The 27946-nt window shown below is 43.3% G+C and overlaps 1 protein-coding gene across 1 annotated transcript in view; it reads right to left on the reverse strand.

Moving 5' to 3' along the window:
- LOC134543077 (autophagy-related protein 16-1-like) overlaps positions 1 to 27946 on the reverse strand; it is a 271142-nt gene that overhangs the window by 135636 nt on the left and 107560 nt on the right. The gene's annotated exons all lie outside the window — the stretch shown is intronic.

The following is a 27946-nucleotide window of genomic DNA, read 5'->3' on the forward strand; positions in this document are numbered from 1 at the left end:
ATGTTTTACTCTTTGAAGAATTTTCCACTTATTTTCTGCTAAATTACCGAAAAGGTTTCCCAAAAATACGTTTTTGGAAAACTAACATCTTTGCTCTACACAATAGAACACTTCAGACACGTGACTTTAGTTATGGTCCATGGCTTAGCCATCGAAATGTAGAGGTTGAGTCAGAATTCAACCTACAAAGTTCAGATTCATCTCGTTTGCATGAATTAAAAAAAAAAAACACGTAACCTACGATTTGTGATGAGCTTCCCGAGATTTTATTTGCTTAAATCATAATCTTATAAAACTCTACAAAACGTCAAGTATTCTAACCTAACGAGGGTAGTTATCAAATTCCAGGGGATAATATTCCTGATATATGAATGTACCTATTTCAAAAACAATTTACTGCTATTTCAAACCACATAATGTGTCCTAAGAGATTTCTTGACTTTAACTTTACGAAGTAAATGTTGTATTGTGCCATAAGAAACAACATGGTGGTGACAATAGAAAAGTCCAAACGTAAAGTCGCATGCTAAAGTTTTCAAATAGGGAGCTTCCCAGTAAAACAATGATCTGTGGCACGATAGTCGAACACGAATATTTGTAGTGCTACCTCCCAGGAAAATATTTTCAAAGGCAAATCACTCTCCAGGAAACTTTTGAAGGTGCGAATTTTCAGCGGCACCATTAACTTGGGAGTGATATGTTGCACATTGAATAAATGAGACCCCATTTTTAACCAAAAAAGTTATTCAACTACTCGCTGCAAGTCAAAATAGCATAATTACCACACACCAAAGTCTTAGAAATTATATACCGAGCAAATGAGACACTCAAAAGTTTTGATCTGTACAGAAGCTGACAAAGAGAGAGTAGGAAAAATTGTGAGCATCTAATAACACCAAAACGTAATGACCTATTTTGGGCCCACAAAAGTCCATATTGTTACGCGGCTGCTAGAGATTCGCTGGCCTGTCGCGGGCTGCCGGCTGACGACCCCTCCCCCTGCATCCACCGAGCTGCGTGTCGCCTGGCCATTAGCGGCCTGTCAATCACGGCATCCCCCTCCTTCACCCCGCTTTCCCTCTGAATAAGTCGCGGAGCGCGGGCCCGGCCAGTCACCTCACTCCCACCCCTCTGAATAAGTCGCGGAGCGCGGGCCCGGCCAGTCACCTCACTCCCACCCCCACCCCTTACCGCCACCCTCCGTGGGTACCGAGACGTCTGGAACCTTCTAGGCCGGCCTGCACCAGTCGTGACTCGAGGGTAAATAAAGAAAGTATTTATCCGTTTGATCAACCTAGTAGATTTTGCTTAGATTTCACTTACCTGACTCTGCAAGCGGCCGTGAGGGTCGTCGCCTCGGCGGATGGTCGAGGCTTGCGCCATCGGGTCGGGGACCCTTGTGACGTAACACACGGCTTCTGGGTGCTGGGCCCGCCCGCTAGATGATAGTAACTTTTATAATATATTGCTATCGTAGCTACACTGATTGTGAGAAGTAATGCATCGGCTATTATCAGGCAAACAAACCAGTGAAAATTAATTCACTTAATTTTTGGTAGCCTCATATTTTGTGGTTGTCAAACCAAATTTTGTTTTACATCTCCTACTCATTTATACATATGATTTTTTTTTATATTACAAAACAGCATTAAGTGTTTTTTCGCACAGTGTTTAAAATTTTCAGTTCCACGACGCTTCCGCTACATTCACGGAATCACTCCCACCGAATGCAGTACACACGGTCACCCACACGTGCTCGAGGGCCTCCGGGCGGCGGGGGTATCGGAGCGCGACCCGCGTGTCACGACCGACCCGTCGCCGTGTCCCGTTACAACCCCCGACACCCCCTGCGCCCCCGGGGCCCGCAGAGGGCGGGGTCGCGGTTATTACGTCTTAATTCGCCCGGGCGGGACGACGGCCGCCCCCGCCGCGGCTCGAATCGGCCCGCACGAACTGCCGCCTCCGTGTGTGTGTGCGCGCGCAGGCACCGGCGCAGTCCAACTGGAGCATGTGCTGGCGGGAGTCGAGCCAAGCAACTGGCGGAGGTGTCGGCATGTCCGTCTGCAATCCCCGTGCATTCATCCCACTGTTCGCGAGGATCTGTTGCAGCCTGGAATAAAATACACCAGACGACAAGGCAATTAAAAAAAAAAACTAGCTTATTTTAAACAAGGCAGAGAAAAAAAAACACATATTTGGAACTCCTACTTACCATGATCACTTCGCGACTTCCCTATGGTTTGAATCTGTGTGTGAACGTGCACGCGACTGGTTGTAAATACTACTTTATTAACATCTGGTTTTGGCAACGCCCGATTTTTAAAGTGTTAATTACTTTCCAGCATGTGTATGCCTACGCTTAATTTATTACTCACCAGTATGAGCTTTTTGGTTAAGTTTTGCAATGGTTACCTCTTATCTTTAACTAAATGTTCAAAGATTTATTCTGCTTTCTATCTTATTACCTAATTGAACATACTGTTACTAACGCAGACAGGACCGCGACGGGCGCCAGTTTCGGAGCTGGCTGGCGGCCCCGCACTACCACTGACGTCACGCGCCGTCCACTGACGTAAGGCATGCCACACGTGCCTGGCCGGACTACAAGGGTCCTCGCTACCCATACCCCTCTGCTCCCCGCGCATCGTTCCACCTCGGGCTATTGCCACTTTTAGCGGCCTGGGAATTCCGGGCTTACCGAGGCCGCCGCGAGAAGTGGCGTGAATAAGCGTCGCCTTTCTGGACTTTTCGGGCGTCGGTTCAGCCCGGGATGACACGACTCGACACGGCCGCTCTCGTCGGTTCGAGATGGGTGTCATCTTAATATATATAAATCCAGTGTCCTGATGTTTTGTTTCCAGTGAACTCTTCACCAAGTCAACCGATTTCGATGAAACTTGGCATTTATGTGTAATTTTTTTCGAACTTGAGAGATAGGATGGTTTTTATTTCGATTAATGGTCTTAATAATTTATAATTAATAATAAACTTATTATCAATGTTGATTGGTGTTATTAATCGTAAGTTTCATAAGTCTCAAAGAGATGGCGCCTTAAATCAGTTTTTTACAGACAACTGTTGTACTGTATGACATAAATATCTCATAGATGGCGCTACGTTTCAATTCAAATATTATTTTTCTCCATGTTGTGCACATTTTCGTTGATCAATGTACTACGTAACCTCGCTTTTTTATATTATTTTTTTTATTTTATTCTCACGTGTTTACAATTATTGATATCTATCTTCAGCTATCAATCTACAGATATAATAATAAAACAAATAATATTAACTAGAGAATCAGAGTTCATCAAATTTGTAAGTATTAATTAATAAAATGAACTGTGATTTATTATAAGTAAAGGTAATCAGAGTATTTAATAATAAAATAGAATTGAAAATGTTATGTTAATCTGTATTAAATATTGTCTTTTAAATCCTTTCTAAATAACTCAGCCACAGCAACGCGTGGCCGGGTCTGCTAGTAGGTATATAAGCAGCGACGCCGGCCTCCAGAAGAGTTCCGCGAGTGAAGGGAAGTGCGATATCGGTGAAGAGGGCGAGAGACCCCTTCGAGAGTGGCGCCACGCAGAGCGACGTGATCTAGAGAGTGCGACTGAGTGGCGCGATACTGTGTGAGTGGACAGGCGCGAGGTAAGGGACGAACCACTGTTGAGCCTAGCTCCAGTAAGGAGTGCAAACTGTGAAACTTGACAAGACAATGAGTGACTTGCGTATAAACATTTTTAAGTGCCAGTCATTGGTGATCGGATATTGTTAAGTACAATTATTTATTAGTATTGTAAATATCAGTAATTAATAAAACTGTAATAAAACTTTATTAGGCTATCTCCTACGAACCCAGTTATCCCCCACGTTATACTCGTAACAATATATTATGTTTATGTTATGCTTATTTTTGTAAAATTTCAATGTATGGTGTAATAGCAGAAAATGTGGTTAAGTATAACAAAAATTGTATCGCATTAACTTCGCCACCAATAAAGAAGATGATAAATAAACAAATATTTTCCGTTTTGATAATACTGAAGTAAACTCTGATAAACAAAATATTTTTGATGTTATATTTCTTAGGGGCACAGAGTAATTAAAGAGAATCTAATATGCGTTTTAAAAACGCAAATTTGATCCCCTATGTTTGTGTTTAAAATTGCTGATGTATCGTTAATATCTCAGTTCGGCAGTACTCGCTTTCAATATTCTATCTAGTTCCTTTCAAGCCTTAAACAAAATAACTTATACCATTAGCCTTTACACAGCTACATTCTGTTTTGATGACAAACTTCAGAACCACTCCATGGATTAACGTCTCCCTAAAACAAACCGCACAGTAGCAAAAAAAAAAAATTGCTCTTTACAATTAAGCGGTGAAAAGATACACTCAATGCTTTCCAATATGACGCTACCGCTAGGCTTCACCCTTCTCAAGACTATAATCCGACTAGTGCTACTTCCGTGTCCATTATTGTTTTCATTAACGAAACTGGGTTCTGAGTCGCACAGATGTTTGCTCTGACGCTTGGGTTCATACCTGGAGCTCACTACTTAGTGTCGCCCCGAGGCTGGGATCAAACCAGCGAACCTCATCACTAGAGACCTGCAAAATTCGCGGATTCATTCGGTGATAGGCTAGAATTCAAACACATATACCTCTTAGATAATTTTGCTATTGGCTTACTGTTCATCTGGGCGAATCTCAACCAGTTATAAACCCCCAACCAAATAAGGATCGAATCACAGACAAGCCAGCTGAGACGACTTACAAGTCGGCAGCCAATGAACTTGCGTTATTTGCCCGAGTGTACAGGGGTATGTGCAGTCTATCCTGAAGGCCATCGAAACCGCGAATTTTGCAGGTCTCTACTCATCACATGAGCGCCACGCGTCAGCGATCAGGACCACCGAGGGGTGAGGTTCTGATCGCGCTAATACAGAACTGATCTATAAGGCATACGCAAATACATAGTAGGTTTTCGGGAACATAGTACACTTGGCTTCTGGGTTAAAGCCACGTCTTGCCACATTCTGGCATGCTTTGTTTACAGCCATTATCATTGAAAGCTAATAACTGAAGTGAAATATTTTGTGTCAAAGACGGGCTTGGTACAAGTTATTCCGGGCAAAGCCCGGCCTAGCCTCACCACCTCCTCCTCCTAGGTATGAACCCGTGAGGGTATACTAGGAGCACTACCCAGCCATACCCTAGCATGGCGTATGCTCTGAGAAGAAATTAGGCCTTAGATGTTCCAATCTGCCTTATGAATGGTATTGCATACCTTTTCCGTCGGCCTTTACCGAGAATAACTTATCCATTCCGATCACCGCCGTGCCTGCGGCCTAGTCGTCAAGTAGCCTATATAAAACCATTCCGATGTGTCAACACTTTTAAAATACGACGACGATATTAATTAAAACATTGCCCGGTATGCCTTGTGAAATCTCTCACGCATACACCATGGCAGTACGGTTGCCTGTGCGAGGGGACAAATTTCACGAGACGGGCTTGGTGCAAATAGAACACGCAATTAATCCATTCAAGCAATTCCAATATATTCAGAATATTTTCACTGAAAATAACAAAATAAAATCAAGAATAGCCATATGACATAAACAAGGTAGATGAGTAGGCTACAGACAAAGAAATGTCTGGATTTGTTTTTGTCACATTCATGAATCTCACTATCGGAGACTAAGATGTAGTCCTGTGTGGCGCAAATATTTAAGATTTGCAAGGGAGGGGGGGGGGGGGGGAGGGCGCGTGGCCCGAGAGTTTTGCGCGTGTTTTTTTTTATCCGACAGTCATTTCGTGATAGGGTGCTTGTATGTTGTATGCTACCCATGTGCTGGCCTATACGCATGAAATAAACAGAAAAATTTAAAATACACAGAAAGATTTCCATAGAACATAGTTTTGACGTTTACATTAATCAACCTCGTTTCACAATCACGATTTTGCCAGCACATGCGAGCCCCCTCTCCCCCCCCCCCCCCACCAAGGGGATCCACACCCAAGGTTCTAGTCACAGATAAAAAAAAAACAGCGAATGTGCACTGTAATTACACGAGGCCCTTCGTCGGGCACAATGGACAGCGAGGTGTCAGAGAATGCATCAGCCCGCGGCGATCAGCGAGTCCCGGGCCGCGAGCACGACGGCGACCCCCTGAGCGGGAGGTGCTCTCCTTCTCGTGGGAAGCGCGCGGGCGATGCACCTCGCGGTGCTGATCGCCGCCGTCGAGGGCGCGGCAGGCCGGCGGCCGACCGCAAAGCGGGCCCGTGATTTCCTGGCAGGGGGGAGGGGGGAAGGAGCGGGATGAACAATGGCGGGGCCGCGGGGGAAGAAGACGGTTACAGTTGCGCCCGCCGCCATCACTCAGCCCGCGTGGCTGCCTGTCGTCGCCGTGGTGAGCGACGACACAGCTCCGGTTACCAGCCTGGAACAGCTAGCAGAGGTTGGATAGGCCTCCGCCGGACCACGGGTTCACTGGGTGTTTTGAGTGGTCCCAGTGTGATGTAGGCGCCAGCAGTGCTGAGGACACAGCCAACTGTCTGGTCAGCTGAGTGAGATATGGGGCTGAGGCGGTGACTATGCTGGGTTGGTGGCCCCAGCCGCTGGTCATTGCCGAAGCTCTAATACCTTCCCGATCAAAAAAAGGGGGAGTGATCCCTAGCAGTTCTGTTTAAATTTATTGCTCTGGAATGTAATAAACTAACTGGGAGTTTCTCCCATCCTACCCTGATAGGGCGCACTTGTGGGAGGGACCGTGAGAATTCCGGCCGTAGGTCGGAACAATCTGTCGTCGCCGGGCTCCGATCGCTCGGAGCAGACTCCAAGGGTTCTCTAGCCCTATGTGGAGTCGACGTAGTGAGCGACGACACAGCCTGGACAGCTAGCAGAAGTTGGACATGCCTCCACCGGACCACGGGTTCACTGGGTGTTTTGAGGGGTCCCAGCGTGACGTGGGAGATCGGGGTAGGCGCCAGCAGTGCTGACCAAGTCCAAGGGCTAAGGACACAGCCAACTGCCTGGTTGGCTGAGTGAGGCAGGCAGCTAAGGTGATGATTATGCTGGGTTGTCCTAGCCTGGTCATGGCTGAAGCTCTAACACCTTCCTGATCACAGGGGGAGTAATCCCTTGACATCTTTGTCTTAATATTACTTGTTCTGGAATGTATAAAAATTGATCCGTAAGCAGACTCCCATATTTGGGAGGACTGGTGTAGGGTGCCGACCATAGGTTGGAACACAGATGTCGTCGACCATAGGTTCCTCTGGTGCCCCGTACCAGCGCGCAGCCTCCACCAGCCTCGCACACTCCCTCAACACGAGGTTCTTTATTATCATCGTTACTGCTTTCGCTAGAAACAAAATTAAAAATAAAGGTACTTCAAAACCATTACAATATATGATTTCAGTTTGTGTCGTCGTACAAATCTAATTTTTTTATGTATTATTGTCATAATTTTGGGAAAGCTGTTAAAAAAAATCTAAAGCATTGTTGTTATGAACTGTGTTTGTCCGTGTGTTGTGTTGTCACATGTATTGTTACCTTATGTACATTTTTTTATTTTTCTATGTAAAAGAGTTGTGCATGGGCACTTTAAAATTGTAGTTGTTTGATGTTCAAGGAGCATAACTGTCAAAATATTTCACTTCAAAGTTGATAATTTAGGGCTTTTGTGTACCATTTTCCCCTAATAAATTGTATTTTATATGATCTGTACAATCTTCACTACAAAATAACTTATTATGAAAGCGATAAATCAATTGTCGAATATGTGTTGTAGTCCGTAGTGACACTTGTATTAGGCATTAATATTTTGGTAAAAACCACCATTAATATCTCGATGGAAAAATTTTCAGATTTTGTTACTTGATGGTTTGAAATATCGTGGGAATAGATTACAAAAACATTTACATGTGCATAAAACTACACAAGAAAAAAATTAAGAGAAAAACCAACTCCTACAATTATGGATCAAAAAATCATTTTAAAAACATTCAAAATTTATATAGTTATAAAATTTGTATGGTACAAACTAAAAAAAAAAAATTGTCTGAAATGTTATCTACCTAGTATGTATAATTCTGTACTCATCACCAATATTGATACGGTCATATAACGGTTTTCTGAGCATCACTTGGATACAGTCAATTCAAAGTAACGTCGACTGTTTGTTAGACAAAAAAAAAATTCAAAACGAAACATTTGTACCTAGAGCGTACAATATATCTGAAAGCTTGAACTATGGAACCAACCTCTAATGTGGGCAATGTTATGTTTGGATTTACAAATGCTTACTTTTAAAATAATGCTAGAACTTTGCATCGCTGCCATGCAGAAGATACTAACCTGGACTAGCAATTTTTTTTTTGTCTTTGTCCAAGAACAGATCCAACTGTCACCAGGTTCCCAGCTGTTCTGCGACTACTGCACTCGTTAACGACGAGCATGTGTTTTTTTGCCTCGTGAGACCTCAGTCACTGGCACGGGGTTCTTGTCGCGAGTAAGGACGGCGCTCGGATCGGCGCCGCGTCGAGCCGCCAGTTCGGAGCACTGTTTGCGGTGAGGAAGAAGGCGGTTACCGTTGCCGCATTATCCTCCCCATCCCCCTACCACCTTTTTAGTTCTTTCCCGGAGCCGAGTTTGTCGCCTGCACGGGCGGTCCCGCCGCGGCAGGCCTGCGGTTTTGCGTCCCGACGAGGTGCGCACCCCATGCAGCGGGCAGTTCTTCCGGGGCTGCCAACTGCTGCAGCTGAGGCTCCACGCCGGTGTTCCCAGTCCGCGGGTCCTCGGGCGTCGTGCCTTGTCTTCCCTCACATCCCCCCCCCCCGGGCCGACAGTTCTTCTATAACTACTATCATCATAGGAGCAACTGGAGTATCCAAGCCCTAGTTACTCAGTAATAGTTAGGGACCGGAAAAATTCGCGGGTTCAATGACCTGTAGGATGAACTCCATAGTTCTATGCACACTTGGTCAAATGCCACACCCACTGATTGGCTGCTGTCTTGTGAGACGTTCCAGCGTAGCAGCCTGTGAATCGATAAAGCTTTGGTTGGGTATTTCTCATTGGCCCAGAGTCATCCAGGTGAGTTGTGAGCCAATAGCAGAGGCAGCACTGAGGTATAACGATTTGTATTTTAGCCTATCGCGAAATGAATTCGCGATTTTTTCCGGTCTCTAGTAATAGTCTTAACGAAAAAATTATAAAAATTATAAAAAAAATTAATAAATTTAGTTTAAGTACATTACGTCTAACATCAAGCAATGTGCGCCCACGTTGCGGCTGTGAACTGTGCATATAATAGAATCTAATTAATCAAGTGTCTAGTAGGGTAAGTTTGTTCTGCTTTTCTTTCTCATGTAGTTCTAGGTGCTGACTGACAGCGGAGAGAGTGGCCTCCAGGATGCGAGCGCCCATGTCGTAACTCCAGCGATGGATATCCGATATGGAAGCGGACTACGCATCCAAGTGCCCAACGATCCGCATCGTTGACTCTTTTCTACTTTGTCCAACTCTTCATCCGTACCATCCTCTATGTACTGTACACCCCTGCGCAATTAATGCATGTAGACTACACCCCGCATGCCTGTGCAGGTTTTACCTGGCCTAACTTAGCAAAGTTAGTAGAGTTAGTCTTGGTGCCAATCGACTGGCCAATCCCCGCTCAGAGCACACGATGCATGCGACCCTCTCCCTGCGTGGTTAATCCCAGCATGACTAGGCGTATTGGCTTCAGCTCGAGACGCACCTAGGTCCCTCCCTAACCCGGACCCCTCCTACAGATACACTGTGTGCTATTGCAGGAGGTGGACAAACGACTTGAAAAAGTGAAAAGGAATCTGTAGTTATAGTTTACTTGAAGCTTAGTTCCTAGGCAATCGATTAGTATTTGGCCACGATACTTATCTACTGGGCTTTCTTTGAATCACTATGTTTCATTTTACTTTCATACCAGCTCAGTACGTAGGTTACGAAAATAAAATAGTTTAAACGAGAAAAAGAGAAAGCACAAAGGGCGGTATTCCAAGATGTTCACGCAAGGTAGCGAATACGCACTGACTTGTTAGGATACAAACCTAACCTAACTCGCGGGCCGTATTCATTACGTGTCCAAACCGAATCCCAGTAAGGGAACAAATCGGCAACCGTTTAAATAAACGGTGTCCTGCGCGAGGCTAGAAACTGGTTTCAACGTATTCTAACGGACGTTTCGCAACCTTCGAATCAATTGTTGAGCCAAAAATACTAGAGATAGCAGCACAGTCGAATGAATTAAACGGTGTTATTCCAGTTTTCTCAAGTGTTTTTTTAAGTTGCAACTATTTCTTGTAATGACCATTAACGTGTACAAAATGTATTCCAGGACAGTTTCGCTACCATTAAGTTCAATTTGGCACACCAACACGCTTGGTACGTCCTCCGATGATCACAAAAGTGACTATATACGAGTTAATGGCGCCAGACGCGGGTCGGCCATCTGGACAATTTGGGCAACAGACACGTTCCTGTCGTGCACTAGGAATACTGTTCGGGTGCAAGTGCAGCATCTGTGTCTTGGCATACCGGCCCAAAGTGATCAGTGCTGTGACTTTCGAAACACGCCACGAGGAAGAGAGCTCGGGGGTGTTTAATAAGGCGTGGCTTGAGAACTGCGTACGAAATGCTGTCGGCGACTATTTTCGGGAAGATTGCGCGGCGATGGTCGTAGAGGAAGCTCCGTGTATGGCCGAGGGTAATTGCCGCGCGAGAGACGATGGCTCTATTTGCAGGGAAAAGTGGCGGAGGAACTGGTTCCGACGCGCTCGCAGCCGCGGTGGAAGGCGAGACGAGACTTCCTGTTCCACCTCGGCTGCAGTTCACACACGGCGCGAAGACCCCATCGGCAACACCCGACACCACGTTTTACACCTTTTCTACACTACACGACGTCCGAAACCCTTCGAACAGGTCTCGGCAAGTCTTGCTTTACGAAAATAGCATAGCAATCACAAATAAATGTCTGATTACGTTTTATTGCGTTTAATCAGACCCTCCACACAGTGGCGGATACAGGATTTGCTTTTGAAGGTGAGAAGGATGATTTGAAATCAAATTTAGAGAAGAAAAAAAACTTACATTACTATTGACACTAAACACACTGACATATGAGCCTACAGAAGTAGCCGCAGGCTACACAGTTGAAATTGCAGGTGTTTTAACACCTCGCGTTGTATCACCCAAAACAACCTACTACATTGCTTTCACTGATATTTTGCAAATTTATTTCCAAAAATGGGGGGGGGGGGCGTATTCCACTGCCTCCACACGCATTCGTGTTCGTCATCTTTATTCCCCTCCCTTCACTCAATTAAGGATTGGTCTCACGCGCCACGTTGATTTTTGATTCATTTCTTGTCATTACTATTAATTAATGGATACCTACTTGCGTAAATTTAAACACGATACCTCCATTGCAATCGTCGTTCTGTCACAAATATATGAAAAAGATATTCACTAATGTAAAAAAATATTTCGGTACACATGCAAGCCCAACGAAACGTCACATCGGCGAAAGTCCAACTCCCGAGTCCTACCGGTTAAAAAACTACAGAACAAATTCAAGGAAGGTAAGGTATCGTGTTAAAAATTTCAGAAATAGCTCTTCAACTAATACAAAATGTGGCGAGACATCTTGAAACAGCAACTGCAAATGTGTTGAATGTAATGCTTGGATGCCATTATTAGGGCTGCTTATGTTTGAACTACTAAAAACGGATGATTAGAATTGAATAATTAAAAGTATACTAGAACATGGGTCGTGTGCACAAGATTATCCCGGAATGATTTCGAACCTGCTAATCCACAACCACGCATAGGACATGCGCGAGCAGTGGAGGGAAATGAATAACAGCCAATAAGATAAGAGAAGGGTAACTTGTTGGCAGGAGTAAAATAATTTTATTTTTTATTTATCTAACATATCATGGCATTAATTTGACGAGATAATTCCATTGCTCAGGTAATTTATTGCTTTAAAAATAAATCATGTAATTATCGAGATCTGCGGTTACCAATTTTTTTCCTATGATCGGCCTTTCTTTTGACAATTATTGTGCCTGCTTTATACGGCATTCGTTTCTGACTCACCCCAGGGTTTCGCGGAACACCTTTCGGGAACCACTGCTCTAGATAAATGACTTGCGATAAATGTGCACTAAAGTACCAAAAAAAAATTGTTTTCGGTCCGTTAAATATTGTTCACAAACGTCATTTATTGGTTTACAAAAAAAGGGTGTTTACAGGCTGGTGGTGAGTTGTCGTGTGATGATATTTATTTACTGTCAATATCAACGCTCATTTGGATTGAATTGACTTCAAGGAATAAGAACTGTAATCGTGGATCACTGAGGCGGAGGTAGACGGAAGCCAGGCGCGTTGTTGCGTCGGGAGCCCGCGGGGAGCGCTGATTGCAGGAGCAGGGCGCTGATTCCGCGAGCAGCAGCCGACAGTCGCGGACGGTAATGACGGCGGCGCCCGGGGGGCCACGTGTTTATCCGCGGAGGGGCGGGGCGAGGCCCTGGTAATGACATCTCACTCGCCGGACCGCCACACTTCCCCGCGTCCATTTGTTCATCCTCTCGTCAGTCAATTCAACACGAGCACTTCTTGTTCTGTCACCAATATTTCCGACGGGAAATTTGGCCGAGTGTGATTAATGTACGTTAAAAATATTATCGAGAGAACAACAAAATGCAGGAGCGGTATCGCGTTAAAAATTTTTCAGAAACAGTCATCCGAAAAAAAAATTGGTTGTCTGTAAAGTCGGTTTACGGACGATAGTTTAACGTGACAACGACGTCATAAAGATAGGACGATGATAGGAAAAGTAGGAAACGAATGGGAGTGTTTGAAGTTTAATGTGCCTCGAAAAAGTCAAATCGATGGTTGTTCCAATCGAGTGGAAGAGAGATAGATGCGGCGCAAGCGTACAATGAGCGTAACGGGACACAGCGTAACGGGAAAATGTGCGAAACGGGATACTTTTTCGTGCGTGCAGACGGCGTTCATCGATTTAATAGACGTCACGTCAAAAAAATATTGGCGTAAAATTTTAATCATATCAACATTGAGACTTGGTCTCTCGCGTCTTCTTGGAAGGACCCAAAACCCGCCGGTTCACGACAACGTCCTCCGCGTTTCCTGAAATGAAAAAAAAAATTCTGGGTTTGTCATTGAACAGTTAGTTCATCAATCAATGCGATGTGGCCTGGAGGAAATTATGAGCGCACCTGGATTTTTATGAAAATTGAGTCGTACTTTAGGAACCTCTCAACGAGGTCATTAGAGGCTGCAAACTCGACGATCCAAATAAAGAAATTTAGTTAAATACACGATTTGCATTTTTTTTTATCACGCTCGGCATTATTTTAAAGAATTCTAAGTTAAAATTTTGTGTCCGATTTCCGTATTATAAGTGTATTTGCACCACGAGAACACATAAATGTGCTTTTTATCGAGGTTATTTGTTACATATTTGTGGCGAATACTGTAGTGGATCTTATTAAAACTTGTTTTAAATACCATTGTATTGTATAAAATTTAGAATAACGTTACTTAAACCGAAAAAAAAAATGGGGTGTGGCTGTCTCATGGACACGGCCGTGTGTTGTACGTGAATACGTGTACGTAACAGGTAATATTTTCTATACAAAATATATAATACGCTATTTTTTAATTAAATGTTTATGTGTATATATATATACAATAGATATAGTTTGACGAAAGCTAACGAATGAAATTCAAACGAACGTCTTAGCTTCTCCGAGTCAAAAGTTATACTAAATAGTTTATCTCGAAATGCGGCAAAATGACTACAAAATGCCGGCGCTTCCCCCTCCACCACGCGCGATGCGTCACAGTCCTCACTTAGCGTAAAGAATTCTTTGATCCTTTAGCTATCCAGTGGTGAAATTAAATTTTGGATGGAGATGATAGATATGTAGCTGCAACAAAAAACTCTATCCCCAGAATTTGTTATCATTCGTTTTTTTTTTTAAATTGCCTCCCACTATGGAAGCAATTTTAAAGACGTATTCACGTCAAAAAAAATCTGTGATTCAGCATGGCGGATATGTGGATCCCTTTGATTAAGAGAGAAACATCCCTGCAGTACAAAACAATAGCCGATACCTACTCAACCTACCATAACCAATCCGCTTTAACTCCATGGTGCACAGCCAATGGGGAGACAGCTTGTCTGCCATTGGCTATGCAAGATGTAAGATGTAGTCCATTCTCTGATAAATGCCCTAATTTTTCCAGCCCCTACTCGGTCGCACCTGTGTTTTCGTACCACGTGCGTCTCTGCCTGAGGACGGGAGCAGATAGCAGTACCCGAAATGTCGCATGTTTCTGTTTTGGAAAACTATTGTGTTTGTTTCTTTTCGTTTTGTCGTGTTTTTGTCTCGTTTCAACTGTTGTGCTGAATTTTTTTTTGGTTCAATATTTTTGTGCTGTCATCATTTGTGGTTTTTTTTTCGTTCTCTTAGTCCATTTTTCTTTGTTTTTCTTTGTTTGTTGACCATATTCCTGTTATGGAATATTATGTGGTGTTTATATCCTGTTGACAACAGCAATTTTTTTTTGCTTAATTTGTGTTTTTATCTTTTGGGTATTTTTTTAGTTATCTTCTACAGACATACATGTGCTTAGCAATGGCGTATGTCCAAAAGCTTACATCAAGTCATGGCGGTGGTCACTGAACAAGACCCGTGCTTCTCGATGGAGGTCGCCGAGGACGACACACGGAAGTGGGCAGACAACGCAGCTGCTCTGCGCCAGCACCACAATCACCCTCTCGCCGACGTATCACGGCGCGAGAGAGCGGGGAGGATCTGAAGACTCGGTGAAAAAGGGGGACACGCGGACGAAAAGGGGAGGGGGGGAGGGTGGTAACGGAGACCGCACCGGCCAGTTTACGGTTTGTTAAGAGAAGGCGTATCAGCCCCGACCGGCGGCGGCGGGACGGACAAGTCGTCATTACCGGCGGAGTGAAGGGACCCCGCGGCCCGCATACCTCAACGGACAGACGGCAGAGGTGGTTATGGTCGAGGCATGGGCCGCGCACGCACTAACCGCCGGGGCAACGCGCTACCCGGTACTTGAGGTCGGCGTGAAAGTTCTGTGGCCACAACGTTTGTACGTGAAGGGCCATGGACCACTTCCCCCGCCCTACCGAGGATGAACGATTACCGTCTTTACTGCATAATAGAGATGTGAGTTCGTCTGCTAGCAACGAAAATAATGTCCAACTACATTTAGTAACACGTGACAGAGCACGCTGTTGTATTTTTCACTGTTAACCGTTATTACTTATTGCACTCTGTTGAAACGTTGTGAACCACGTCACGTAAAGAGTCCACGCAAACACCTAATCTTACCGAGCCAACATACAGGAGCATACACAAAATTTCGTTTCGGTGAGGGGGAGGGAGGGGGGGGGGCAGATCCAATTTTCTCCCTGTTTGGTTTCAAATTACTTCCATTTGTTGGTGGGAACGATATATTCTCTGACATCGTACGCGCCTGTAGGGGTAGGAGGGAAGGTATCCAGAGTCTCGTCCATAAGAGTGGCGGCGGGCGAGGCAAAAGGCCACCCTCCCCTGCCCGTGGCTATTGAAGTTACGTTACGTCTATGCTGGAGGAAATTGTTGCGTAATTGAAATAGTAAAAGGCGAATGGTTTTACGAATCTACGGTATATATTAGGGATGGGACAATCATATCCTCAAATACCATCAAATCTTTTGTATTAGAAGTATTTGATATTCGAGGAAAAAGATCCGAAGAAAAAAATATTAAGAGGAAATAAAGTAACTTTAACAATGACAACCTCTGGAGTTTACAAAGTTAGTTTTTTTCTTCATAACTATCCTGTTACCATTCCCCAAGATAGTGTGCACTTTTAACGTGTAATTCTACAAATAAAACTACAATATATATTGATCCTAGAAACTTAGTTCAAGAATATAACGTTTAAAGTGAAAATTTTCCAACATCATGGTTAATATTGTTACGAACGTGAGCAGGGCCGCGGCGTGCGCAGGTTCGGAGCTGGCTGGCGGCCCCGCACGGCCACTGACGCCACGTGGCCGCCGCTGACGTGAAACACGCCACGTGCGCCTGGCGGATAACAAGGGTCGCCGCTTCCCCCTCCTCCCCTCCATCTCCCGCGCGGCGCCGTTACCTGGCACCTGCCAGCTTTTGGGGATCCGGCGGGCCATCGCGCGAGCTGCCGATGCATTTCTCGACGCTTCAAGCGCCGGGTCGGCGCGGGATGACGCGACTGACCCAAGCCGCGCTCGTCACTTCTGGAAGGGCGCGAGGCTGTATATAAGCCCGGGTCGCCGGCCTCCGCGACAGTTCCGGGGCGAGAGAGTCTGGGCGATAATGCCGCGGGTGTGGGGGAGTCTGAGCGAGAGAGTTTCTCGGCGATAGTTGGGTGGCGATAGTGCCGCGGGTGCGGCGGAGTTCCTCGGCGAGAGAGTTTTTGGGACGAGAGAGTTGCTCGGCGAGAGTGCCGCGGGTGCGACGAGAGTCCCGAGCGAAGTTCCGAGTGAAGCGTCGAGAGGATCCTCGGCGAAGGGAAGTGCGACGGCGGCGGCGGATTGCGGCGACGGAGATCCACGAGGGGTGCTGCGGCGAGAGTTGCGGCAGAGGTGCTGCCCCGCGAGGTGTGCGGTGTGTAAAAACCGAGTGACTGGGGAATAAACATTTTTAAGTGTTTTTGATTATTAGGCATTTTAAGAAAGATTATTTGTTAGTGCTGTAAATATTGGTAAACAATAAAACTGTGTAGTAAAAACTTTAATCGAGCTATCAATTTACGAACCCAGTAGTTTTCCCACAACGAGTATTATTTTTTAACAATCATAACAAATTGTTTGATTTTATTATGGACTTTTGAGACCTAGATACGGATTCAAGGGGTTACATACGAAGTAGCCTACTCTTTGGGATTCAAATTCGAGAAAATTGGGATTTTCCTCAAACCAGATTGTCAGAATTCTTATGTTTTTTAAAGCGTGCCTTATGCAACTGCTGTGTGGTATGTGTTCCTCAGCGCGTGTTCGCCGCGCAGGCGGCGGGCGGGGCGTATTCGCGGGCTCCAGACGAGGGAATGTGTGCCAGCGTCACACCGCGGTTACGGTACCGCGTCTTTCGGGCGGCCGGCCCCCGCAGCCACCGCTAGGCGAGCGGGTTGCCTCTTACCCCCCCCCCCCCCGCCCCCGGCCCGGCCGGGACCACGGGTCCCACCCACGAAACCACGCAGGAGCAGCCCGCGACTCCGTGTGGCGCAGCATCATCTAGGTCAGGGTCCAGCCGGCCGTAATCGTGCCCCAAAGATTACATCCACACGAACATATACCTACTCACAAAACACACAGGCTGGGTCAGAAAACCACCCCCCCCCCTCCCCGTGGAACAGTGTGAAAAGTGTGAAAAGAACGAGTGCTGGAGTAACTGGTGGACTTCTGGAGTTCTCCGAGCGTGTGAGGGTTGCTCCCCGCGAGAAGAGAGCAATCACAGGGTGATAAATCTGCAGGAGAAACTAACCAATGTTTGTTTATAATATCTATATACACACACACACACACAACTAAATACGTACAATACGTAAGCAAAAGTGACAAAGTCGAATGAAAGAAGGAGGTGATGCATTTGGAGAGAAAAAAAAAAGTATCAAAATGAACCGATGTGCGATAGTCGCCGCAGAGCAAACGCACGCAGTTCACGTTGAGTGCGGCGGAACGCATCGACGCTGAAAGTGGTGTGTTTGAACATCTGCTGTAAAGGCCGGAAAACCTTTAAAATAACGTCGGTCATCAGCTACCTGATTCATCGGGCTTACAACTACGTCAAGAATCAACTTGCATAAAAGCAGTATGTAATTTTAACACAATTTTCTGAATACTTCTGTAGTACGGAATACATAAAAAAAAAAAAATTGGACGAAACGAATAAAATTACGTACATGTATAGTGCCACTGATTTCAGCAAATAAAAGTTAGAGAGCTGTGATCCAAATAAAGTTGAGAAACGCTGATACATTAAAACTGTTGGTACTTATGTAGGTATTGTACCGGAGGCAAATGTTAAGGCTTCTGTTTACCGCTATAGCTGACATCGTGTACAATGGGAAACACAGGATCCCTGTTATGTGGAACTCCTTGCCAGAAAAGTGCACAACTAAACATACCGTAACCTGCGACATGCAAACAATGGACAAACACAGAAAACATTGCCTCTGCTGCCTAAAAAGTCTTCCATGCGCCAGTGAACGCGTGGAGTGTAGTTACTGCGACATACTACAGTACTCACCTACATCCATCGCTCTCATACACTCGCATTACATATGTCTGTATACATGATGGGTTTGTACATCGCACACAATAGCTTATATGGAATTCCATTACGACAGTGATCCAGTACCTATATCTCATGGTACAGGGTAACAGATACGGAATTATACACTAGTACTTATTTATGGACGTGTGTTCATTGAAATTGCTTCCTTTCCTAAATTTCTCGCATAATCACCCAAAGTAATAACGTGCATTTTAGATACATACTGGATAGTACCTGTGAACTGCGGTACCTGGTTAAACTTTACATCACAATCACGGTCATATAGACAGGTCTAGCAAATGCCCATCCTTTGCCTTGAAGTGTCTCGTCGGCTTAGTGAAGCTCACAGCGGCCTGCGAACTTACGGCGCTAGTAGTAGGTGTCCCCTTCATTAACATTGTGTTAAATTGGGGTTAAACATCAAAGCGGGTATACTTAAAATAAAAATAAAAACTTTCGTTTTAAACGTCGGGTAAAGTTTAGAGTTTTTAATTTTTTTGGAAGCCCTGTAGGGTTTGAATACATAGCAATTACTTGTAACTTTGCCGCAACTGTCAGTTAAAGTTTTAATATAATAAAGACACTATTTAACCGATATTTTGCTTCAATTGTTAAGACAGCTTAGTAAGGAAGTGGTAACATGTATGGGTTGATAATCTGCTGGCTCGGGTTCGATACCCACTACGATTTATTTTTTTATTTTTTACATTTTCATTTTAATATTTCTCGCCAAATGAAAAAAAATATAACTACAGAAATTAAATACGTTTAAGCAGTTAAATTACATAATCAGGTGAAATTTTAAATAAAATAAACATCAGGGATTTTTTTTTAAAAATAAAAACCACGGGTGTAACTGGTCTTGGTTTGTCTGGTTCAACTAAAACATTAGACTTAAGTTCTCATAAATCTCGCTAAATTCTGTAGAAAATTTGTGAGTGAGTTGCGAAGTCATGGTTTGATAGAAATCGAATCAATATCAGCAATATATCAGAAATCATCAAATTTGGACTTACGCGCATTTGACTACGAGGTACAAAGTAATCAATACTCGTAGGACTGGCTAGTGGCACATACACGTAGCGCCACAACTCACACTGCATTTTATATAAGGAAACACCCCCACCCCCCATTTTCTTTTGTTACAGCTTCCAGAAGTAGCACCATAAGATGTTCTTTAAACAGGGGCCTCGGAAATTAAAAGCATCCCATACAAAGATGACCCGTGTTCGATTTCCGACGGGATAAAACCCGGATTTTTCACGATTGGGTAACGTGGCAGACGTTTCCAAGACCAGACAGATTTTCTCAGGGTACTCCTGCTTACCCTAGTGATTCGTTCCGACAATGCTCCATCCCCATCACGTCAATCCTCGTTCTCTCTAGTTACTTTGATGTGGACTGGGCTTTAAGGTGTGATTGATTCATTTATCCCCTAATTTTTATCCTTCACTCTCTGGCACGTAAAAATGAATCACCAGATGCTCCAAAGAAGTGACGAAAACATGTATTCGTCGAAGCAGCTCAAAAACGAGTTTTCTCCGTTACATATGATAATTAGCGACGAGAACAACTTGTTCAATATTCAAATGTAGGCTAAGCGTGCATTAAAACAGGTGCCACTAAATAATTGACAGTTTTAGGGTATGAAAAGTAGTAAATAACGACATCAGATAAAATGTTGTATCTTTGCATGGCGGTGATGAGAAAGACAAGGAATGCATTTTTTTAAATACAATGCAACAGTGACAGAATAAGCCAGGAAGACCATGGTAAGACAATGGACTCACGTTCCAGAGGATCGAAATTTCATTCCCGATTCAGCCATTCTCATTTCGGTTTCCCGTAGAATAATTATAAACCTATCTTTAGTTAAATGTCGGGATGGTTCCTCTTCAAAGGCCATCACAGATCTTTTGCTCTTGTCGAAATGTATAATGCCAAGCATCATCACACCCCCTTCCCCCAAACCGTCAAAAAATGAATGCGAGGAGAATCTGCGATGGTGTTCAGGACACTCTTCCACGGAAATTATTCCGGGTTCGGCTAGGAAGTGCTTCTGGTCCTTCCACAAAATGCATTTCCGTCGCTGCATTATCGGACGCATTTCTGTCCTCGAGTTTATTTATTTATTTAGATCTTTGTTTGGCGCATTTAAGACGTGTTGCGTGTATGCCTTCTCTTACACTGAACCATGAGACATAAACCACGTATAAAATGTTATATCTAGGTATCAAACATAAAATTACATAATAACCAGTTAAAGCAATTAATGATAAGTCATCTACCAATTTAACGCACACGTTTAGTACTAACATGAACCATTTAATAATATTACATTAAATATAAAATAATTAAATACTAACCTAAATGATATTAAATATTTTAAAATCTTAATATTAAAATATGATTAAATACTTACTTAAACATTTTAAATATAAATAATATTAAAATATAATTAAAATTCTTATTACGAGACTGTCATTCTCTCACACACTCACACAAAGTCATTCAGTATTCTCTTGGTTACGTGTCTTGAATTTGGAGAGCCAATTTTTTAATAAGTTTTTTTTTTTTAAATTTTGGTAGACAGTTGGTATCTAGCATCGTGGTCGAGATTGTTCCAGATGAGAGATGCCGTATCTGTGAAGGATTTCGACATTGTTTTGGTTTTATGCTTGAGCTTCAGGCCATCCTAACAAAACATCAAGTGGACTTAATGTCATCATATTCTGTTAGTGAGCTTCACTTAATATGCCAAAAGGCGCCTGATCGTACGGTTAACAAACTAACCTGACTACAGTGGCTTCTGAAAATATCCATCTCAGCAATAGTTAACCATAAAAAAAAAGAGCTGTGTTAGTATTAAAAAATTTCATCCTAAATTTTAGAATTTTATAACCATCTTTACGAAATCTAACCAAAGATTAATTTCTCTGTTCTAATTCTCAAACATCGTTATGTAAACAAGAAGCATTCATTGACTTCCCACTTTCCAGAAACGGTTTCTTATATCATCCGTAATATTACTTCTCCCTTATCTGCCAATATTCTTACTGAAAGACGTCAAAAAACTTTCGACATCACAGAACAAAAATAAAGTAATACAATAAGATAGCGGCAATTACAAATGTTTTCTGACGATTACGGTGAATAAATACGGATTAACATTAGTATCACCACTGCATTTTACCATAAACGTTTTTTTAAACTCACGTTAGGTCCAACTGAATTGTAAAAAAAAGCAATGGATGTATAAAAATCATAAAAAAGTAACACATCGATAATCTTGGTCACACAGTAGATAACTGATACCCTGAAGACAGCGATTGCAAGGATAACCGAAACATCGGTTAAATCTTAGCCTTCAATGCGGCTACAAACCAGAAGCCAAGAACTTATAATGATAAGCTGTTTCAAGAATTAAAGAAAAAAAAACTTTATTTAAGCTTGAGTTTTGTAAAGAACTGTTTCCTAAGTTACATAATTATTATAATTACAGAAATGCAACAAATACCCTGCACAATTTTAAACGAAAAAAACACAGGATTCTAGGCAAATATTTTGCAATTTCACTGTCTATCTAGAAACACTTTTGTTATGTTCGTGGAATAAGCAGGATTATTCGTCACGGCTGATCTTAGCGGTTATTTTCGTGCTTGATGGCGTTCATTATTGCACTCAAGCAGTTCGTTTCGTACCGTTTTCTTCTGGATTCTCCATCTAAACATAAATTCCTTTTCGTTTTAATGGCTTTTTGCATCCACGATTTAAATAAAAAACGGACATAATTTAAAAGCATACACTCTTTTATACATTACGCTAAAAAAAAAAAAAACCTCGGTTCACCAGGTAATAATGAAATTCACTAAAATCAATTTTGGACTAAACTATTACGTACCCATTTGTTCCAAGTAATTATTGCAACACTCTAATAACTGGCACGTTCATCGTGAAAGTCTTAACAAAACCATAACGTTACGAATAAAATAGTGGTCAGACGATTAAAGCACACACTTGTATGTGTCTCGCATTACAAAAACTTTGGTACACCACATAATTATGAAAGTCAAGAAGTTATTGTAACTTTATAATAACTGAAACGCAAATCAAGAACGTCATAAAACAAAACAATTAAGTTACGAATAAAAAAAATTGTCGTAGACTGATTAGAGATAACGGCCCCAACGGGATGATATTTCGAACGACGATGGTAAAGGAACGCTAGTCGAGTTTAGCACTTACTACTTCCTGCACTTATAATAACACGCAATACTGTATCTAACTACAGGAATTCCTTTTTTTACATCATTCCTGATCGTCCAATCCCAGCACACAATCGAATGAATCAGGTTACAGCTTTGTAATAGCAACACTTAAAAAAAAACCAAAAAAAAACAAGAAGATAGGAAGGCGAATGGGGGAAAAAAAAGTACCAAGTAAGGAATTAATTTTGTGGTCACATTTTCGAATTCATCCACGCGGACAGAGGCGAAGAGAGAACGTGAAGGAACAAGGAAATAAAAAATAGAAGTGCATGAGCTGGGCTGTGAGAAATAAAGGCGGGGGAGGAGAGAAGGGGGGCGGGGAAGGAAAACGTCCCGTTGAAAATGGCGTGAAAAGTTGGACATCCGCGGGCACCAACCGCTCCAGGGCGCGCCAGCCTGGTCACAATAAATGCGGGCGAGGACGGGAAAGGAGGAGGGGATGATAGATAGAAAAGAAGAGAGGAAAAGGATTTAGTTAAGGGGGGAGGGGGGGGGGAGTGAACCCTTCCGAAGAACGGACTGGAGACGTGGAATTCCTGCGCGGTTCGATGAACCGCTCGCGGGGAGGACGAAGGACGAAAGGACGAAGGACGAAGGACGGACGCGTCGAGATGCGGCTCGGCGAGAGAATAGATAGATCCCTGCGAAACCACTGCCGATGGCCACCGCAGTAAAAGAAAAAAGAGGGGTGAAGGGAGGAACGCGATACCGTCTAAACTTCTGACGGCGACATGCCGGTGTACCTGAGGAGACTACCATCCCGGTCATAACCGACACGTTTACAATGACCAGCCCCTAAGACTTCAGACACGATCTGAAACTGTCTTGGAGAGCGAGCGTCTGTATTAATGTGTTCTTGTTCTGCTATCAGGAAACAACACGGTTTTCCTGTTCTACAGCCATTTTCACAGAGACTTGCGAAGTAAAATAATCAACAATAACTAATAATAAATTTTTAAAACCAAGATTGCATAAGTGATCCCATGTATTTTAGGACGTCCTACGAACAGGTGAACCTTTCTGACAGGTAACTTTATTGGTGATTTCAGTTTGACAGTTGAATATTCTTACATGATTTACAAGATAAAATATGGCAAATAGTTGACTAGTCTAGTTCTTTTGGAAAACGAATTATTTTATTTAACGAAATAATTTATGTGAAATATTGATTATTTTATTGTAGCCTAGTATTAATTTTTTACCGCTGAAAAGTTTTCGCAAACTAGCTGAAAAAGTGTACACAGTAAAAAACATCAGCACCAGTCGCAATTATAGTTTACTGCATAACTCAGCAAAATAAATCAGATATAAAATAATCGCTAACAAAGTTAAAATGTTTTTTTGAAGGAACAGATTGCGTGTAAATTTTCAATATTGATATCATTCTGAGACGCTAGAGATAAAGAATAACAGAAGTGGCGGCGCAGTCAAAACACCACATTTATTGAACCAGTACACTGTTTAAAGTACATTTGCCAATAAAAATTACACACTCAAAACATACACATCCAACCAGCCTCACGTCTTACAAAAAAAATTGAAAATATTGTTACTATATCGTGAATCAATTATGAAATCTATTTCATCATCACCAAAGTTTTGACAGCTTTACACAGATGAGTAATGCGTTTTTTACCACTTTGTGTTTATAACCAAGGAATCACCTTGCGAACGTATCTAATTATCAGCAGTACAGTAATTTCTCCCCGGAAATAAGCACTGCTCGATCTAGAAAAAAAAAGGGGGGGAGCGGTAGGCACAATAGCCTCTTGAACCCTAATTTTATTAATGTATTATTTTATTTATATACTTGAATACTTAAATTCATATGTTGAACTTTTCTATCATATGTTGTATAAAAGTATTAAAGTTCAGTGTTTGAGACTATAAATTTGTGAATAAATATTCCAAGACCAATTCATGATTTAGTTAATGTCATGTTTTGCACCTGCATCTTTCTTTGTACGATAATCCCTCCCGTAAAGCTTTCCTGGAGCCGTCCTTGTACGGAGAAACATAAGAGTGCACGTAAGTCCCATCTCGAGTAAGAAAATGCAGATACTCTGAAACGCCCACTACGCCCAAACCATACACTCGAGGCAAATAATAACTAGACCATCGCAAAGCCCGCTCTGAAGGCGAGAGGAAACATTGGCGCCAACTCTCACCCCGCGTACCGCGCAATGACGTCACCGCGCGGCAGAGAACGCTACAAGGCGTGGTAAGCGCGGCTAACATCCAGTCTCAAGTGAGCTAGGGTAATTGGTCAATCTGCTCCAGACAACTTTTATTCTTTACGTTAGAGTATAAACTACGTTTTGTAAAAAAAAAAAAAAAAATACTTTAATAGTTTGAACACAATATTTTTTTTTTGCGAAAACATCAAGGAATAATGCCCACACCATAAGTGAATAGATCGAAGAAGCAACGAGTGACGCCCATTTATAACCGGCCACCTAGACTTCCCGATGCAGAGAGATGTCTGCTCTATCGACTAAGAAGGAAAGCAGTCCAGAGAAATGCCACGGATTCGGCACAGGCGGCCCGGAGTAGCGAGCGCGCACCACGCGATAAGACGCCTCGAGCTGCAGCCGTCTGCATCGGCCCAGCCCAGCGGCAACACATCGAGCACAGAAGCGATGGACGTGGACAACCCAGAGGAATAGTAAAAAAAAAAAACAACACCGAAACTTGGAACTTGAATCGAATTCACGAAAACAAAAAGATATAGCGGTAGTCGCCCCCCGACTTCTGTCCAGCCCAATATGGATCCCCAGCCTCACACGGACAGCATGCCAAAATTGCGTCCCGCTCGGAGCAACGCCACGTGACTGAACAATGAAAACACGGGACCCCCCTGCGGGCTGATTACAAACACTCGCCGAGACTTGCGATGTTCTCCACGCTCCGCCGGGACACGCACCAGCATGCGGCTGTGTTTCCTTGTGAGACACGGCACGAATCAGTGACGTCGAAGGGCCAGCCACCACTGAATGATTCACGTATGCGTTAAATAAACATTTTTTTTGTCAGTTTCACATGAAAAATTGTTTCAATTATATATCAAATACATATATTTTTAGATTTTATTATTTCGACCTTTTAAAATACAGATGATTGGTTTGATGATTATTTAATTTAAAGATGGAGAAAAACAAATGTGTGTCGTCAATGTTGCAATACCTATGTATTGCCGTTGCAAACACAACACCATAGATAAAAAATACTACCGTAACTAACCTCAAATATTGTTTACGCTAAAATTCATTGTAAATACGTTTTGGTATATCACGCAGCACTGGTGCGATATATACCGTCCGAAATGTGTGTTCATACTCAATTATTACGGTACACACAGTCACAACTTCATCAATGGTTGACAGTTTAACGAAAAAAATGTTGTGTTCGTAATCACGCAGCTTTTCCCTGCGATAATCTCCACGACCCTCGATGTTTACCGTGTCTTGCATCGCAAAAATGTGTGCTCGTAATTACAAAGTTTCTCCCTGCGATAATCTCCAATACCCTCGGTGTTAACCGTGTCTTGCATCGCAAAAATGGGTGTTCGTAATTACAAAGCTTCTCCCTGTGATAATCTCCACGTCCCTCGTTGTTTACCGTGTCTTGCATCGCAACAATGTGTGTTCGTAATCACGCGGCTTGTACCTGCGATAATCTCCACGACCCTCGATGTTAACCGTGTCTTGCATCGCAAAAATGTGTGTTCGTAATTACAAAGCTTCTCCCTGTGATAATCTCCACGTCCTTCGTTGTTTACCGTGTCTTGCATCGCAACAGTGTGTGTTCGTAATTACAAAGCTTCTCCCTGTGATAATCTCCACGTCCCTCGTTGTTTACCGTGTCTTGCATCGCAACAATGTGTGTTCGTAATCACGCGGCTTCTCCCTGCGATAATCTCCACGATCCTCGTTGTTTACCGTGTCTTGCATCGCAAAAATGTGTGATCGTAATTACAAAGCTTCTCTCTGTGATAATCTCCACGACCCTCGATGTTTACCGTGTCTTGCATCGCAAAAATGTGTGTTCGTAATTACAAAGCTTCTCCCTGTGATAATATCCACGTCCCTCGTTGTTTACCGTGTCTTGCATCGCAACAATGTGTGTTCGTAATCACGCGGCTTGTACCTGCGATAATCTCCACGACCCTCGATGTTAACCGTGTCTTGCATCGCAAAAATGTGTGTTCGTAATTACAAAGCTTCTCCCTGTGATAATCTCCACGTCCTTCGTTGTTTACCGTGTCTTGCATCGCAACAGTGTGTGTTCGTAATTACAAAGCTTCTCCCTGTGATAATCTCCACGTCCCTCGTTGTTTACCGTGTCTTGCATCGCAACAATGTGTGTTCGTAATCACGCGGCTTCTCCCTGCGATAATCTCCACGATCCTCGTTGTTTACCGTGTCTTGCATCGCAAAAATGTGTGATCGTAATTACAAAGCTTCTCCCTGTGATAATCTCCACGACCCTCGATGTTTACCGTGTCTTGCATCGCAAAAATGTGTGTTCGTAATTACAAAGCTTCTCCCTGTGATAATCTCCACGTCCCTCGTTGTTTACCGTGTCTTGCATCGCAACAATGTGTGTTCGTAATCACGCGGCTTGTACCTGCGATAATCTCCACGACCCTCGATGTTAACCGTGTCTTGCATCGCAAAAATGTGTGTTCGTAATTACAAAGCTTCTCCCTGTGATAATCTCCACGTCCTTCGTTGTTTACCGTGTCTTGCATCGCAACAGTGTGTGTTCGTAATTACAAAGCTTCTCCCTGTGATAATCTCCACGTCCCTCGTTGTTTACCGTGTCTTGCATCGCAACAATGTGTGTTCGTAATCACGCGGCTTGTACCTGCGATAATCTCCACGACACTCGATGTTAACCGTGTCTTGCATCGCAAAAATGTGTGTTCGTAATTACAAAGCTTCTCCCTGTGATAATCTCCACGTCCTTCGTTGTTTACCGTGTCTTGCATCGCAACAGTGTGTGTTCGTAATTACAAAGCTTCTCCCTGTGATAATCTCCACGTCCCTCGTTGTTTACCGTGTCTTGCATCGCAACAATGTGTGTTCGTAATCACGCGGCTTCTCCCTGCGATAATCTCCACGATCCTCGTTGTTTACCGTGTCTTGCATCGCAAAAATGTGTGATCGTAATCACGCGGCTTGTCCCTGCGATAATCTCCATGACCTTCGATGTTTACCTTGTCCTGTATCGCAAAAATGTGTGTTCGCAATCAGCCCGCTGGCGC

This window comes from Bacillus rossius (assembly GCF_032445375.1).
Source record: "Bacillus rossius redtenbacheri isolate Brsri chromosome 9 unlocalized genomic scaffold, Brsri_v3 Brsri_v3_scf9_2, whole genome shotgun sequence".
In the NCBI taxonomy this organism is placed as follows: Eukaryota; Metazoa; Arthropoda; class Insecta; order Phasmatodea; family Bacillidae; genus Bacillus; species Bacillus rossius.